Genomic DNA, 18,260 nt, shown 5'->3' with positions numbered 1-18,260 from the left:
CATCATAATACAAGAAATAATTAAAGGAAATTGTCCAAAAGCATTAGAATAAGAGGGGGAAAGTAGAAATAGAAAAAAAATCTACTATTCACCACTTGAAAGAGATTCTACAAGGAAAATCCACAGCAATGTTATAGTGAAATTCTGAAACCTCCAGCTTAAGAATAAAATATTATAAGCAAGAAGAAAAAGTTTACATATGGCAACAGCACAGTTAGAATCACTTAAGACCTAGCAGTGGCAGCACTAAAATAGGACAGGTCCTGGAACACCATATATGGAAGAGCCAAAGAACTGGGCTTTCAGCTGAAAATCTCATACCCAGCAAAGTCAAGCATAATCATGAATGGAAAAGAAATGGACATTAAATGAATTGTCAGACTCTCAGGACATTGTTATAAAAAACAAACAAACAAACAAACCTGCACTTAATAGAAGATTTCACATACAAGAGGCAAGAAAAATATAAGGTACATACCAAAGCCTAATTTTAAGGATCTCAATAAAGACAGACTAATTAATCTTTATGTAGTAAAATGTAAAACATGTCTAAGATTGTTATTCATAATTGGGTAGTTCATAAGAAAGATTTGAAGTAGACCTGAGCATGAGATGACTCAAAATAGCTTTAGGAACAGCTTACAGGCATAACTGTTTTATACAAATGAAGTGCAAGAGGAAGAATGGATACAGAGGAATTACAGGGGAGGAGGATTGGCAATTCTGGAAACCTACGTTCATCAGGAATGGGTTTAAGAGGGAACAGTACATGTATATTTAGAAGTCTTATAAATTTAGAAAGAAATGAACAACAAGAGAGTGAGGAGAGGAAAAGGGAGGAATCTTTCACGGAGAGAGTGAGGGAATAGATTAAAGATATATAGAAGGATGCTTAAATTTATGGGAATGGGAGGACAAAGGAGGGATTGTTGGAGGGGGGTAAGTAAAGCATTAGGAGGGCAAGGTAACAGGTAGAAGTAAAGTAGGGGAGTCAAGTGGGATAGAAACAAGAGATATTAAGAAACAAAAAAGATCAGCCATAGAATCTCTTAAGAAAAGTACATTTTTAGTATGTATGTACATATATATGTATGTTATATATGTGTATGTATATATAAATAGTTATCTATAAATATATCCATGCTCAATTACAGCCTGATGGGGGGAGGGGAGAGAAAGAACAAAGTAAAAAGTGTATAGCAGGAAACAAAAAAACCTACAAGGAGGTAAAGATTGAAAGCTTTTAACCCAATGTACAGTATTTAATATATAGGCTTTCTTGAAATGGAAGTTCATTGCTATATATTTTTAACCCTCTCTCATGTTCTGGTGTGCACATGACTTTTCTTTTTCTCTTGTTTTATATTTGTTTTAATATTTGTTTGTATATTACTTTAAATATTATATATGTATTTTGTATATAGATATATTTATTTATTTATTTATTTTCTTATCAGGTATTAAGTTTTAGTAGTCAAAAGGTTTTAAAAGGACTTAAAAAGAGGTGAAATAATGGAATAGTTTATATAACTGAAAAGCAGAAACTATGGAACCCAATAACTCAGAGTTTAATAAAATGGAAAGCATAAATTACCTTGGAAAAAAATCCTTATTTGATAGCTTGGAAAAATGGAAAGCAATATGACAAAACCTGGGCCAAGATCAACACTTTCCATCATATTTCTCAGTTCATTCTAAATGGATATGTGACTTTAATAATAAAGATCATACTTTTCACAAAAAGAAGTGAAGCTCATGATCTACTTCTCGCAGCTCTGGTTAAAATATATGTTCTTTTAAAATTTTTTTTACTTTCAGTTTCAAAATTCTCTCCACTCCCTACACTTGTTGAGAATAAGTATTTTGAAGTTTTTTCATAAATCATTAAAACGATCCAAGTAGCTAAGTCTTTCACAGTTGATTATCATTACGCTATTGCTGTGTTCAATGTTCTCATTCCACTCATTTCATTTTGCATGTATTCCCAAATTTTCCCCTAAACCCTCCCCTTCATTATTATTTGCATCATGATAGCATTTTCTTATAATAATATACCACAGTTTGTTTAGCTATTCCCCAATTGATGGTCATCCACTCAATTTCCAACGTGTTTACCTCCAGTACATAAAGAGCTTCTAAAAAGATTTTACTCTTTTGGGGCCGTAGAACTAGTAGTGGTATTGCTGGGCTAAAGCATGTGCACAATTTTATAGCTGTCTGAGCATAACTCCAGATAATTTTCTCCAATAGTTGGAGTAGTTCATATCTCCAACCAACAGCACGTTTGTGTAGCATTTTTCCATACACCCTCTAGCACTTATTAGTGTCCCTTTATTTGTCATCTTAGATATTGTAAGGAAAGTGATGCGGTAATTTAAATGGCATTTCTCTAATTAGTAGTGATTTTAGAGCGTATTTTAAATGACTTTGATTTTTGATATAACTTTGATTTCTTCTAAAAACTGACATTTTATATCCTTTATCAATTTACCAATTGGGGAATGACTCTTATTTTGTTTTCTTAGAAATTTGACTCAGTTCCCTATATATTTGAAAATGAGACTCTTATTAGAGAAACTTGTAAAATATTTTCCCATTTTCCTGTTTTCCTTCTGACTTTGGCTCTACTGGTTTTGTGTGTGCTAAATCTTTTTAATTTAGTATAATAAAAATTCTCCATTTTACCTCCTATTATCCTTTTTTGTCTTTTCTTTGCTTATATGCTCATTTCTTATTCATAGATATGAAAGGTGATGTTTTTCTATGCTCCACTAATTGGCTTATGGTGTTACCCTTTATGTCTAAGTCATGTCCCCACTTTGACCTTATCTTACTATACAATGTGAGAGGTTAAATTATTCCTGGTTTGTGCCAGATTGCTTTACAGTTTTCCTATCAAATTTTGCTAAATAGTGAGTTCTTCCCCTAATAGCTTGGGTCTTCAGGTTTAGAAAAAGCTGGGTTACTACAGTCATTTCCTCCAGTATATTGTGTAACTAAATCATTGTGTTGAGCAACCACTCTTTCTTGTCCAGCACTCCATTGTTTGGGGTCAAAAAGAGTCAGACAGTACTGAAATGAGTAAAGAACAACATCAGATTTTTTTTTAATGATTGCCATTTTATAATATAGTTTGGGGTATGGTAATGATAGGCTGCCTTCTTACACTTTTTTCACTGATTCCCTTGATATTCTCGATTCTTTGCTCCCTCAAATTTTTAAATTATCTTTTTTCCCCATAAAATAGTTCTTTGGTAGTTTGATTGATAAAGCACTGAACAAGTAAAATAATTTAGGAAGTAGCATCTTATTAATTATGTAGACTCAGGCTATCCAAGAGCAATTAATATTTTTTTTAAATGTTTAAATACGTCGTTATTTTGTGAAAAGTATTTTGTAATGCTATTCATGTTGTCCCTGCATGTGCCTTGGCAGATAGATTCACATGTACTTATTATCTACAATTATCTTAAATGGAGTTTCTCTTTCCACTTCATCTTGCTGGATTTTGTATGTAATGCATAGAAATATTGATGATTTCTGTGAGTCTAATTTCTTTCTTGCAACTTCCTAAAGTTGTTTACTGTTTTGATTATGTATGCCATCATATTATCTGCAAAACATGATAGCTTTGTTTTCTCATTTGCTGTGGTTGTTTCTCTTATTTCTTTTTTCCTTATTGTTACAATTGATAGTACTAGTAAAATATTTAATTTTAATGGTACTAGCTAATTCTGATTAAAAATAATGTTTGCTCTTGGTCTTAGGTAGATGCTACTTATTATTTTGACAAAATTCTTCATTTATTTATGTTTTTCTGGTGTTTTAATGGAAAGGGATGTTGAATTTTTTAAAAAAATTTTCTGAAGCTATCATATTAATTGTATAATTTATATTCCTGGTGTAAATCAAGCTTTCTCATAGTGTACAATACTTGTGTCCTTACTAATAATTTATTTAAATTTTTTGCATAATTTGTAGTAGGGAAATTGGTCATTTTCTTTTTCAGTTTTTGCTCTCCCTGGCTAAAGTATCAAAATAATATTTGTCTAATAAAAGGAATTTGGTAGGACACCTTCTTTGCCTATTTTCCCAAATGTTGTGAATAATATTGAAATTAATTGGTTTTTTAATGTTTAGTAGAATTCACTTGTAAATATTACTGATTATGTTGTTTTTTTCCCTTTACAGAGCTCAACTTGTAGTTAATTCAGCTTCTTTTACTTAGAAGGCATAATTTGCATAATCTATTTCCACTTCTATTAATCTGGGCAATTTATGTATTTGTAAGTATTAATCCATTTCATTTAGATCATCACTTTTATTAGGAATAATTGGGGAAATAACTCTGAAAATTACTTTAATTTCATCTTCATTGATTATGCATTCATGTTTTTTGCATTTTTGATACCGGTGATAAGGTTTTGTTCTTTCCTTAATCAAGTTTTCCAATGGTTTATCTACTTTTGAATAATAGTAATTCTTAATTTTATCAATTAGGTCTGTCTTGACATTTCAATTTTATTAATTTCTCCTTTGATATTTTGAATTCCTAAATTGGTACTTTATAGGGCTTTTAAAAAACTTCTTCCTTTTCTGTTTTTTTTTTTTTAATGGCATGGCAAACTCTTAATTTTTTCTTTCTTTCATTGACATAAGCATTTAAAGATATAAAATTCTCCCTAGTTCCTGCTTTGCCCAAATCCCAAAAATTCAGGTATATTGTTTCATTGTTTTCATTATCTATAATGAAACTATTGATTGTTTCTTTGATTTGCTATTTGACCCATTCTTTCTTTAGCATCAGATTCTTTAATTTTCAAGTAATTTATAACTGTTTCCAAACCCTTTTATAGAATGAAATTTCTGTTTTGTTATGGTTTTAAAAGGGTTCATTTAATATTTCTGTTTTTCTGCATTTGTTTGTGAGGATTCTATGTCCTAAAGGATGGTAAATTTTTATGAAAGTTTTGAAAATTATGAAAATTTTTATGACATTCACAGCTGAAAAAAAGTTACACTGTTCTGTTGTCATTCAGTATTCTCCAGAAGTGTATCATATTTTAATTTTCTAAAGTTTTATTCATCAGTTTAGCATTTTTTCTTCTTTATGGCTAAATTTATCTAGGTCAGAGAGGCTGTAAATTAAGATTTTCTACTAGTATTGTTTCATGACTTATATAGACCATATTATGCATTCTTTTATTTGCCTTTTGCTGGAGGCAAATATCATCTTCCTACATACATTCTTCACTATTCATTTGGGTATTAAGAGTACACAAAGCAACCTGGTTATTAGCAGTTGTTCTTTGAAGAATATTGCTGTTGTGGTATACAACATTCCCTTGGTTCTGCTTCCTTCACTTTATATTACTTCATTACAAATCCTTTTTTGTTTTCCTGAAATCAGTCAGTTCATTGTTTCTTACAACACAGTATTATTCCCTCACTATCATATACACAAAACTTGTCTAGCCATTCCCTAATTGTTGGACATACTCTTAGTTGCCAGTTCTTTGCCCACCACAAAGAGAGCTATTAAAAATATTTTAGAACATATCAGTTCTTTTCCTTTTTTCCTGACTACTTTGAGAAATACTCCTATTAGTGGTATTGCATGGTGAAAAGGTAGAAACAGATTTATAACTCTTGGGAATAATTCCAGATTACTCTCCAAAATGACTGAATCAGGTGGACTAGCCTTATCAGATCTAGAACTGTATTATAAAATGGCATTCAATGAAACTATTTAGTACTAAGAGATAGAGTGGTGGTTAAATGGAACAGGTTAAATAACCACAGTAATCTAGTGATAAAACCAAAGCTTCCAGCTTCTGGGATAAGAACTCAATATTTAATAAAAATTCCTGGGAAAACTGGAAAATATTATGACAGCAACCAAGCACAGACCAACATCTTCCACTGTATGTGAATATAAGGTCAAAATGGGTCCTTGATTTAGACATAAAGGGTGATACCATAAGCAAATTAGGAAAGAAAAGAATAGTTGACCTGCCAGATCTATAGAGAAGTGAAGAATTTATGATCAAACAAGAGATACAGAATTTTATAAAATAAGAAATGAATAATGTTAATTATATTAAATTTAAAAAGGTTTTGTACATGCAAAGTCAAGACTTCCAAGATTATAAGGAAAGCAGAAACCTGGGTAACAATTTTTACCGCCAATGTTTCTGATAAAGGTCTCACTTCTCAAAGATACAGATAACTGAGTCAAACTTACAAGGATACAAGTCATTCCCAAATTAATAAGTGATCAAAGCATAGGAACAGACAGTTTTCAGATGAGGAGATTAAAACCATCTATAGTCATAGAAAAAATGCTCTAAATAACTGTTGATAAGAGAAATGCAAATCAAAACAACTCTGAGGTATCACATCACACCTACCAGATTGACTAACATGACAAAACAGAAAAATGATAAATGTTGGAGAAAATGTGGGAAAATTGGAAAACCAGTGCATTTTCAGTACAGTTGTAAAGTGATGCAACCATTCTTGTAAGCAATTTGGAAATATAAAGGGTTACAAAATTGTGCATACCTTTTGATCCAGCAATACCACTTCTATGTCTGTATTCCATAGATGCGTTAAAAAAGGAAAAGGACCCACGTGTATAAATGTATTTATAGCAGCCCTTTTTGTGGTGGCAAAGAATTGAAAATTAAGCAGGTGCCCATCCTTTGGGGAATGGCTGAACAAGTGGTGGTATGTGAGTGTAAAGGGATACCATTGTACTATAAGAAATATTGAGGAGGCAGATTTCAGAAAAACCTAGAAACACTTATGTGAACTGATATTGAATGAAGTCACCAGATCCAGGAGAACACCATACAAAGTAAAAGCAACATTGTGTGATGACCAACAAGTTTAGCTTTGCTCAGCACTACAATGACCTAAGATAATTCAAAAAGACTTATGGTAGAAATTGCCATTCACATTGAGAGAAAGAACTAAAGAGTTGGAATGCAAATGAAGGTATACAATTTTCACTTTTTAAATTTTCTTTCTCATAGTCTTTCCCTTTTGTTCTGATTCTTATTTCATAATATGACTAATGTGGAAATATGTAGAATATAATTATAAATGTATGACCTACATCAGTTTGCAAGCCATCTTGAAGAGGGATAAGGGGAAGGAAGGAGGGAGAAAAATTTCAAAGTCAAAATCTCATAGAAGTGAATGTTGAAAACTATCTTCACCTTACCTTTTTTTGAAAAACTAAAACAATATTAAGTGAAAAATTAGAAGAACTAAAAATAAAAAAAAATAAAAATTTCCTTTAAAAAAGTGGTTGGGGGATAGGCAATGCTGCTCACTGACCAGAGTGCAAGCCAGGAGAGGAATAAACCTTTCTCCCTTGATTGTGATACCTTGGAGGAACTGAGAACTTATAGCTCCCCACAGTATACCCTCCTCGTGTAAAAGAACTCATAAGTCAAGTAATGGACTGGGAAATGCCCAAAAAGGGGAAAAAGAAGAAGTTAATAGAAGGTTGCTTTCTTGGTGAACAGGTATTTTCTTCCATCCTTTTGGATGAGGAGGAACAATGCATACCGTTGGAGGAAGATCAAAAAGTCAAGGCTTCTGCATCCAAAACCTCCAAAATAAATATGCAATGGTCTCAGGCCAGAAGAGTTCAAAAAGAATTTTGAAAATTAAGTAAGAGAGGTGGAGGAAAAATTGGGAAGACAAATGAGAGCGATGCAACACAACCATGAAAAGCAAGTCAACAGATTGCTAAAGGAGACCCGAAAAATGCTGAAGAAATAAACACCTTCAAAAATAGACTAACTCGAATGGCAAAAGAGGCCCAAAAAGCTAATGAGGAGAAGAATGTTTTAAAGAGCAGATTTAGCCAAATGGAAAAGGAGGTTAAAAAGCTCACTGAAGAAAATAATTCTTTAAAAATTAGAATGGAGCAGATGGAAGTTAATGACTTTATAAGAAACCAGGAAATCACAAAACAAAACCAACATAATGAAAAAATAGAAAACAATGTGAAATATCTCATTGGAAAAACAACTGACCTGGAAACTAGATCCAGCAGACACAATTTAAAAATTGTGACCCTACCTGAAAGTGACAAGCAAAAAAGGAACCTAGACATCATCTTTCATGAAATTTTCAAGGAAAACTCCCCCGATATTCTGAAACCAGAGGGGAAAACAAATACCGAAAGAATTCACCAATCACCTATTGAAAGAGATTCAAAAACAAAAACTCTCAGGAATATTGTAGCCAAATTTCAGAGTTCCCAGGCCAAAGAGAAAATATTGCAATCAGCCAGAAAGAAACAATTTGAGTATTGTGGAGGTACAATCAGGATAACAGAGAACGTGGCGCTCCTACTTTAAGGGATTAAAGGGCTTGGAATGTGATATTCCAGAAGTCAGAGGAAATAGGATTAAAATCAAGAATCACCTACCCAGTAAAGCTGAGTATAATACTTCAGGGGGAAATGGTCATTCAATGAAATAGAGGACTTTCAAGCATTTTTGATGAAAAGACCAGAGCTGAATAGAACATTTGGCTTGCAAACACAGGAATAAAGAGAAGCATGAAAAGGTGAACAGGTAAGAGAAAACTAAAGGGACTTAATAAAGCTGAAATGTTTACATTCCTACATGAAAAGATAATATCTGTTTCTTTTGAAACCTTTCTCAGTATTTGGGTAGTTGGAGAGATTATTCACACACACACACACACACACACACACACACACACACACACAGAGGGGACAGGGTGAGTTGAATAAGAAGGAATGATATGTAAAAAAAATAAAATTCAGAAGTGAGAGAAGAATATATTGGGAGGAATAGGGGAGAAATGGAATGGGGCAAATTATCTCTCATAAAAAAGGCAAGAAAAGGCTTTTTCAATGGAGGGGAAAAGGAGGAGGTCAGAGGGAAATAGTGATGCTTCCTCTCATCACATTTGGTTTAAGGTGGGAATAACATGCATACTCTATCTTACACTAAAGGAAAGTAGGAGAGAAGAGGATTAGCGGGGTGTGGGGCGAATGATAGAAGGGAAGGCAAATGAGAGGAGGGGGGTAATAAGAAGTAAACACTTTTGGGGAAGGATAAATGTAAAAGAGAGAATAGAATAAATGGGGGGGCAGGATAGGATGAGGGAAATATAGTTAGTCTTTCACAACATGACTATAATGGAAGTCTTTGGCGAAACTACACATATGTAGCCTATATTGAATTGTTTGCCTTCTCAGTGGGGATGAGTGAGGAGGAAGGAAAAGAGAAAAGTTAGAACTCAAAGTTTTAGGAACCAGTGTTGAGAATTGCTTTTGCATACAACTGGAAAATAAGAAATACAGGTAATTGGGTGTACAAGTTTGTCTTGCCCTACGAGAAAAGAGAGAAGATGGGGATAAGGGAAGGGAGGGATGTGATAGAAGGGATGGTTGATTGGTGGAAGGGGTAATCAAACTGCACTGTGTTTTGGTGGGATTTTTTTGCATGGGGGAGGTTAGGGATGGGGAGAAATTGTGAAACTCAAAATCTTGTGGAAATGAATGTTGGAAACTAAAAATAAATAAATAGAAAAAAATTAAAAATTTAAAGAATAACCTGATTTGGGGGAAGAAAATAAAAGCAGAAGACTTGGAGAAAGGGAAACTTGAGTTTCAATGCTGCTACAGACACTTAGTAACTTTGAACTCAGGAAAGTCACTTAACCCCTTAGTTTTCTCATTATTAAAATGAGTATGATTATAATAACATCTACCTTAAAGAATTGTTAGGAGACTCAATTGGGATAACTCTGTTGCTTAGTCCTTTTCAGTTGTGTCCAACTGTTCATGACAACATTTGGGGTTCTCTTGGTAGAGATTTGCCATTTCCTTAAAAAACAAAAAACAAACAAACAAAAAAACCGTGGTTGGATCAGTTCACAATTCCACCAACTGTTCATTAGTGTCCCAATTTTTTCCATATTTCCTCCAACATTGTTATTTTCTTTTCCTATCTTTTTAGCCTGTCTAATAAGTGTGACATGATATCTCAAAGTTGTTTTGATTTGCATTTCTCTAATCAACAATGATTTGCAGCATTTTCTCATATGACTATATACAGCTTTGATTTCTTTATTTAAAAACTGCCTGTTTATATTCTCTAACCATTTTTCAATTAGGAAATGATTCATATTCTTATAAATTTGAGAAAGTTCTGTAGATATTTGAGATATGAGACTTTTTTTTCTGAGAAACTGTCTATAAAATTTCCCCACAATTTTTGCCTTTCTTTATTTTTAATAGATTCATTTATTTTTTGTTTTCAACATTAATTTCCACAAGATTTTCAGTTTCAAATTTTCTCCCCATCTCTCTCCTCCCCCACCCCAAAACATTATGCATACTGATTACCCCTTCCCCTAATCTGCCCTCTCTTCTATCACACCTTTCCCTTCCCTTATCCCTGTCTTCTCTTTTCTTATAGGGCAAGATAAATTTCTATACCCCATTACCTGTATTTCTTATTTCCCAGTTGCACGCAAAAAAAAATTCTGAACACTTGTTCCTAAATCTTTGAGATCCAACATCCTCACCATGAAAGCAAGCAATTCGCTATAAGCTGTATATGTGTACTTATGCAAAAGACTTCCATAATAGTCATGTTGGGAAAAACCAACTATAATTCCCTCCATCCTATCCTATCCCCCATTTATTCTATTTTCTCTTTTGTCCTTGTCCATCCCCAAAAGTGTTTGCTTCTAATTACTCCTTCCCCCCATTTCACCTCCTTTCTCTCATTCCCCCCATAGTCCATTTATTCCCTTCTCCCCTTTTTTCCCGTAGTGTAATATAGATTTTCATACCAAATTGAATGAGCATGTTATTCCCTCCTTAAGCCAAATGTGGTGAGAGAAAGCTTCACTTTTTTCCCTCATCTCCCCCCTTTTCCCCTCCACTGAAAAAGCTTTTCTTTTATCTTTCATAAGAGATAATTTATTTCATCCCATTTCTACCTTGCTCTTCCCAATATATTCCTCTATCACCTCTTAATTTTATTTTTTTAGATGTTATCCCTTCCTATTCAACTCACCCTGTGCTGTCTATATGTATATAATCCCTCCAACTACCTAAAAACTAAGAAGAGTCTCAAGAGTAACAAATCTTATCTTTACATGTAGGAATGTAAACAGTTCAACTTTACTAAGTCCCCTATGATTTCTCTTTCCTGTTTACCTTTTCATGCTTCTCTTGATTCTTGTGTTTGAAAGTAAAGTTTTCTATTCAGCTGTTGTTTTTTCACCAAGAATCTTTGGAAGTCCTCTGTTTCATTGAATGACCATTTCCCCCTGAAGTATTATACTCAGCTTTGCTGGGTAGGTGATTCTTGGTTTTAATCCTAGTTCCTTTGACTTCTGGAATATCATATTCCATGCCCTTCTATCCCTTAATGTAGAAGCTGCTAGATCTTGTGTTATCCTGATTGTATTTCCACAATACTTGAATTGTTTTTTTCTGACTGCTTGCAATATTTTCTCCTTGACTGGGGAACTCTGGAATTTGGCTACAATATTCCTAGGAGATTTTCTTTTTCGATCTCTTTCAGGAGGTGATCAGCAGATTCTTTCAATATTCATTTTACCCTCTGGTTCTAGAATCTCAGGGACGTTTTCTTTGATAATTTCATGAAAGATGATATCTAGGCTCTTTTTTTTATCATGGCTTTCAGGTAGCCCCATAATTTTTAAATTGCCTCTTCTGGATCTGTTTTCCAAGTCAGTTATTTATACAATGAGATACTTCACATTGTCTTCAATTTTTCATTCTTTTCGTTTTGTTTTGTAATTTTTTGGTTTCTCATAAAGTCATTCGTTTCTACCTGCTCCATTCTAATTGTTTTATCCAGTGAACTTTTGAACCACTTTTTCCATTTGGCTAATTCTGATTTTTAAAGCATTTTTCTCCTCATTGACTTTTTGGACCTGTTTTACCATTTGGGTTATTCTACTTGTAAAGATGTTATTTTCTTCAGCATTTTTTGTGGTCTACTTTAAGAAGCTGTTGACTCGCTTTTCATGACATTCTTGTATCACTCTCATTTGTCTTCCCAAATTTTCCTCACCTTCTCTTACTTGATTTTGAGCTATTCCATGGTCTGAGACCATTGCAAATTTATTTTGGAGGCTTTGGATGAAGAAGCCTTGACTTTGATGTCTTCCTCTAAAGGTATGCTTTGTTTTTTCTCATCCAAAAGGATGGAGGAAAATACCTGTTCACCAATAAAGTAACCTTCTATAGTCTTATTTTTTCCCCTTTTTCTGTCATTTTCCCAGCCACTTATTTGACTTTTGAGTCCTTTGTCAAGTGGAGGGTATACTCAAGACCTCTGAATTCTTGGTTCATCCAAGGTGGCACAATCGAGGAAGAGGAGTTTACTCCTCTCCTGGCCTGTGCCTTGGTGTGGGAGCAACTATAAGCTTTTCTGGCCAGGGTCTGCAAATAGGGTTGCCTCTCCACAACTGCCTCCAGCTCTACAACACCAGTGTTCCTTCTCACTCCAGGGCCACCACTCAGGGCTGAGTTTTAGATCAGCTGGATGATTCCCCCAGGGTCTTTAAGTCTACAGCTCCAAAAATGAATGCTGCAGTTGGCTGGGACTGGGACTACTGCAGGAACCTGTTCCCTTCTCACCCAGGTGAAAGAGTTTTCTCACTGACCTTTGAAGCTGTCTCTGCTCTTTGTAGGATAAGGAATCTGGGAACTGCAGCTGCTACCTGGGATTCTGGACTCTGAAGCCTGCTGCAGTCCTGCTTCTGCTACACCATGCGACCAAGGCTGGGCTGTACTTAGTGAATTGTGCACCACTTTAAGCCCAGTGCTATAGACCTTCCCTGTCAGCCTTCTAGGCTACCTTGGCTAGAAATCTATTTTACTCTGTCGTTTTGTGGCTTCTGTTGCTCTAGAATTTGTTTTGAGTCATTTTTACCAGCATTTTATGGGTTATGAGGGGAGAGATACAGCACGTCCATCCTTCTACTCTGCCATCTTGGCACCTTTTGCCTTTCTTTTAAACTTGGCAACAGTGATTTTATTTGTACAAAACTTTTTTTTTATTTAATGTAATTGAAATAATCCATTTTCTATCTCACAATGCTCTCCATCTCTTATTCAGAAATTCTTCTGTCCATAACTATAGTTGGGCCATATATTTGATGTTCCTCTAGTCTTATGATATGTCCCTTTATATTTAGGTCACGTATCCATTTTGACTTTATCTTGGTAAATCACTTAAAATATTTATCTTTACCCAACTTCTGCCAGACTCCTTTCTAGTTTTTCCAACAATTTTTATCAAATAGCGTATTCTTATCAGAAAAGGATAAATCTTTATAGCTGTCAAACATAAGGTTAACATAATCATTTACTCTTGCATACTGTATGTCTACTTTATTCCACAAATTTAACTTCCTATTTCTTAGTACAAGAAAAGTTTGGTAATTACTGTCTCATAATACAGTTTAACATCTGGAATTGCCAAACCTCCTTCATTTTTTTTCATTAATTCTTTTGCCATTCTTGACATTTTTTCTTCTGAATTAATTTTGCTGTTATAATTTTCCCCCAATAAAATAATTTTTGGTAGTTTATTTGGAATGGTATTGAATAAGTCAATTAATGTAGGTAAAATTGTCCCCTTTTTTATAATATGGGCTCAGCCCACCAATAAACAATTTATATTTCTCCAATTATTTAAATCTGACTTTACTTGTATAAGTATAACTTTACAGTTATGTTCATGTACATCCTGAGTTTGGCTTAGCTGATATACTCCCAGGTATTTTATGCTCTGTATAGTTATTTGAAATGGGGTATTTCTTACTATCTCTTCTTGCAAGGTGGTTTTTTTTTTGATGATATATAGAAATGCTATTTTATATAGGTTTATTTTATATCCTTTTACTTTGTTAAAATTATTAATTGCTTTAACTTTTTTTGTAAATTTAATTATTTATTTTAAACTTAAATATAAAACAAAAAAAGAAAAATATTCCCATGTACACAGTAGAATATAAGAGAAGATTCAATATCAAACAACACAATATAAAACCTATATGATAAATCTCTCATATTGTCTTCAAAGCTTCCCAGCTTTTCTTTTGTTTCTTTTGTTCTCTGCTGTGCATTTTATATTCTTTCCCTTTCTTCCCCCAGTTACCTGCCAGTGCTGCCTTAAAGAAGGCTACAATTAAGCCTGGACATATATATATATATATATGTATATATATATATATATATATATATATATATATATATATATATATATATATATATATATATATATATATATATATATATATGTATATATATATATATGTATATATATATATATATGTATATATACACACACATATATATATACACATATATGTATATATATATATATACATATATATACATATATATTCATATATACACACAGATAGATAAATAGATAGATAGATAGAGATGTAAATAGATGTCTATATAGATATGTATCTATATATACATATAGATAGATATGTATAAACATACACATATATAAACAGATGTACTCCTACCCAGATATGCCAGATCATACATTACTTATTTCTACTTTTTGTCTCTTTTTCTGAAGGTGGATAGCATCTTCCTTCATATGCTCAAGTCTTCTCATGTTTTTCTAAGTCAACCAACTCATCATTTCCTATACCACAGCAATATTCCAACTTAATCATGTCCTACCTGACAGATTATCTATGAAAGTTTTTTCCTCTATTTTCTGCATCCCTTCTATTCTATTCTTTTCCCAATTTTTCCTTTAACACTCTTGTTTGATTGTTAAAAATCATTTTGGGCAAGGTAAGACAAGATGGCAGAGAAAAAGTCAGAACTTGCCTGAATTCTCCCTAAAATACCCCAAGTACTTTTAATAATACCATTAATCAATTCCTGGAGCAGTAAAACCCATGAAAGTATGAGGCAAAATAATTCCCCAGTGAAAGACAACTTAGAAGGTCTGCAAGAAAGGTCTGTTGAACATGGATAAGAAAGGAGTACAGTCCAGTATAGGTCTCACCAGCACAGACAAGTCTCCAACAAAGAATGGACAGACTTTGGGAGCCACTGAATCAGAAGGGGCAGCAGCTGCTTCTGTAACCCTCAGCAGAAGGCAGAACAATTGGTCACAAAGAGATTACAGGGATCTCTTTGATAGCATTGAAGTAGGATTCTGTGGCTTTACCTATACTTGGGTCCTGGTCAAAGTGCTTGATGGTAGTCCCAGGGAGAGGAGGAAACTTAACATATCAGAGCTTGTGGCCACAGTGTAGTGGGCACCCTCATCCCAGGACCAGGGCAGAAAAGAGTGCTTGTGGTCAGTCACAGACCAGAGCACAAGCCAGGACAGTAAAATCACACCTCTCCTTGTATCATCCCACCTTGGAAGAACTGAAAACTTAGAGGTCCCTAAAAGTATCTCTGAAAACAACTGCACAAAATCCATGAAACTAGGGACAGTGCACCCTTTACCATGGAGCCCTAGTTTAACAGAGAGTTGAAAGTCAAAAAATAAGCTAGAAAAATGAGCACAAAAACAGGGGAAAATTTGATCACAGTATGTTACTAAGGTGGCAAAGAACATCAAAGCACACACTCAAAAGCAGATAACAAAGTCAAAGCTCCTGTATCCAAAGCCTCCAAGAAAAATGTGAATTGATCTCAGGGCATGGAAGAGCTCAGAAAAGATTTTGAAAATCAGATAAGAGAAATAGAGGAAAACTTGGTTAAAGAAATGAGAGTGATGCAAGAAAATCACAAATAACAAGTTAACATCTTGGTAAAGGAAGCACAAAAAAAATACTGAAGAAAATAGCACCTTAAAAAACAGAAGAGGCTAAATGGTAAAAGAGGTACAAAAAGTCAATGCAGAGAAGAGTGCCTGAAAATACAGAATTGGCCATATGGGAAAAGAGGCAAAAAAAATTCACTGAAGAAAATAACTCCTCAAAAATTAGAATTGTCTAAATGTAAAAAGAAGGTACAAATCTCACTGAAGAAAATAATTCCTTAAAAACTAGAATTGACCAAGTAGAAGCTAATGACTTTGTGTGAAATCAAGAATCAATAAAACAAAACTAAAAGAATGAAAAAAGAGAAGAGAATGCTCATTGGAAAAAATAACTGACATGGAAAATTTATCCAAAAAAGTTAATCCAAGAAAGATGAAGGAAAATTCATCCAAAAAAATTATTAGACTACCTGAAAGCCATGATCAAAGGGAAAAGAGCTTCGACATCATCTTTCAAGAAATTAACAAGAAAAACTGCCCTGATATTCTAGAGCTAGAGAGCAAAATAGAAATTGAGAGAAGCCACCATTCACCTCCTGAAATTGATCTCAAAATGAAAATTCCCAGGAATCTTATTGCCAAATTCCAGAGCTCTGGGGTAAAAGAAAAAATGTTGAAAGCAGCCAGAAAGAAACAGCTCAAGTATCATGGAACCACAGTCAGAATAACACAAGATTTAGCAGCTTCTACATAAAGGATCACAAAGCTGGATATACGATATTACAGAAAGCAAAGGAGGTAGAATTACAACCAAGACTCACCCATCCAGCAAAACTTGAGTATAATCCTTAAGGGATAAAAACGTATATTCAATGAGGTAGAGGACTTTCACGTATTTTTAATTAAAAGATCAGAGAAGAATAGAAAATTTGACTTTCAAATACACTAAAGAGAAGCATATAAAGGTAAACAGGAAGGAGAAATCAAAAGGGGCCTAATAAATCTGAACACTTTACATTCCTACATGTGGAGATACTACTTGTAACTCATTTGAACTTTCTGCATTATGAAGGGATGATATCTAAAAAAAATAAAATAAAGTGAGGGAGTAATATATTAGGAGAAAGAGAAAGGGAGAGGTAGAATGGAGTAAATTATTTCACATAAAAGTGGTAAGAATAAGCTTTTACAGTGGCAATCAGTGGACCTTATTCCTGATCAGAATTGTCTCAAACCGGGAAAAACATACACGCTAAATTTGGTATAGAAATGTATCTAACCTTTCATGAAAGTAAGAGGGGAAGGGGAAAAAAGAAAGTGGGAAGGGGATGATAGAAGGAATGACAGATTGGGGGAGGGGATGTTCAGAACCAAAACACTTTTGAGGATAGACAGTGAAAGGAGAGTAGAATAAATGAGTTTGGGGATTAGGAAGGAGAGAAATACAGTTAGCAATAGTACCAGAAAAAAATTTGAATCAAGTTTCTCTGATAAAGGGGCCATTTCTCAAACATATAGAGAAGTGAGTTAAATTTACAAAAATAAGAGCCATTCCTGAATTGATAAATGATCCAAAGATATTAACAGTGTGGGAAAACAGGAAGTAAGTTTTATTTCCACAGTTAGATGGGGGGTTGTGACCTAGCATGCATAGATTAGAGGTCAGAAACTAATGTGCAGACCCAAGGAGCTGTGTGAGGAAGGGTCTATCAGAGAGGAGAACATGGAGTCACATGGCCAGGGGAGAGTATGGTGAAAATCCGAAGTTTAGAATTCTATAAAGGTCCTGCCTCATCCTAACCTGGTTGAAGTCCTTCCAGTGGCCATGCTGGAAGCTTCCCATTCCTTCAGGAGAAGGAATGTAGGCCTTTCCTCCTCTGAATTCCATGTTTAATAAATTTTTCTTGCTACCTTTTTTTGTGTGTCAAGTTTGTCTCTAACAACAGTTTTCAGATGAAGCAACAAGGCTATCTACAGCCATGTGAAAAAGTTTTCTAACTCAGTATTGGGGAAATGCAAATTAAAACAATTCTTAGGCACTACCTCAGTTATTATTCTGTTATAATAGCCAATAGGACAGAAAAGGAAATGACAGATGTTGGAGGGCATATGGGAAAAATGAGACTAAAGCTGTAACAGCAATATACAAAACTACTATAATCACACATAAAGAAATTCACTTGTACAACAATTAATAAATTCAATTACACATAAGGCACCTTTCACAAGGGCATTCTCAACTACTATTATACCTAGTACACATAAAACTGTATCTTCTGATTTGCCTATATCACTGATTGATCTATCATTTTTTATACCTGTGTAGTACCAATGTGATATTCACAGTGACTATGGCAGTTGTGAATATCCCAGTACAATTCTGAACTGTGAAGTACAACAGATTCTTCATATGGAAGACAGAAACAAAACTTCTATTCAGAGATCAGAAAGCCAAATCCATCATAG

The sequence above is a fragment of the Notamacropus eugenii genome, chromosome 3, assembly GCF_028372415.1.
Source record: "Notamacropus eugenii isolate mMacEug1 chromosome 3, mMacEug1.pri_v2, whole genome shotgun sequence".
In the NCBI taxonomy this organism is placed as follows: Eukaryota; Metazoa; Chordata; class Mammalia; order Diprotodontia; family Macropodidae; genus Notamacropus; species Notamacropus eugenii.
Note: the sequence above shows the minus strand (reverse complement) of the source record.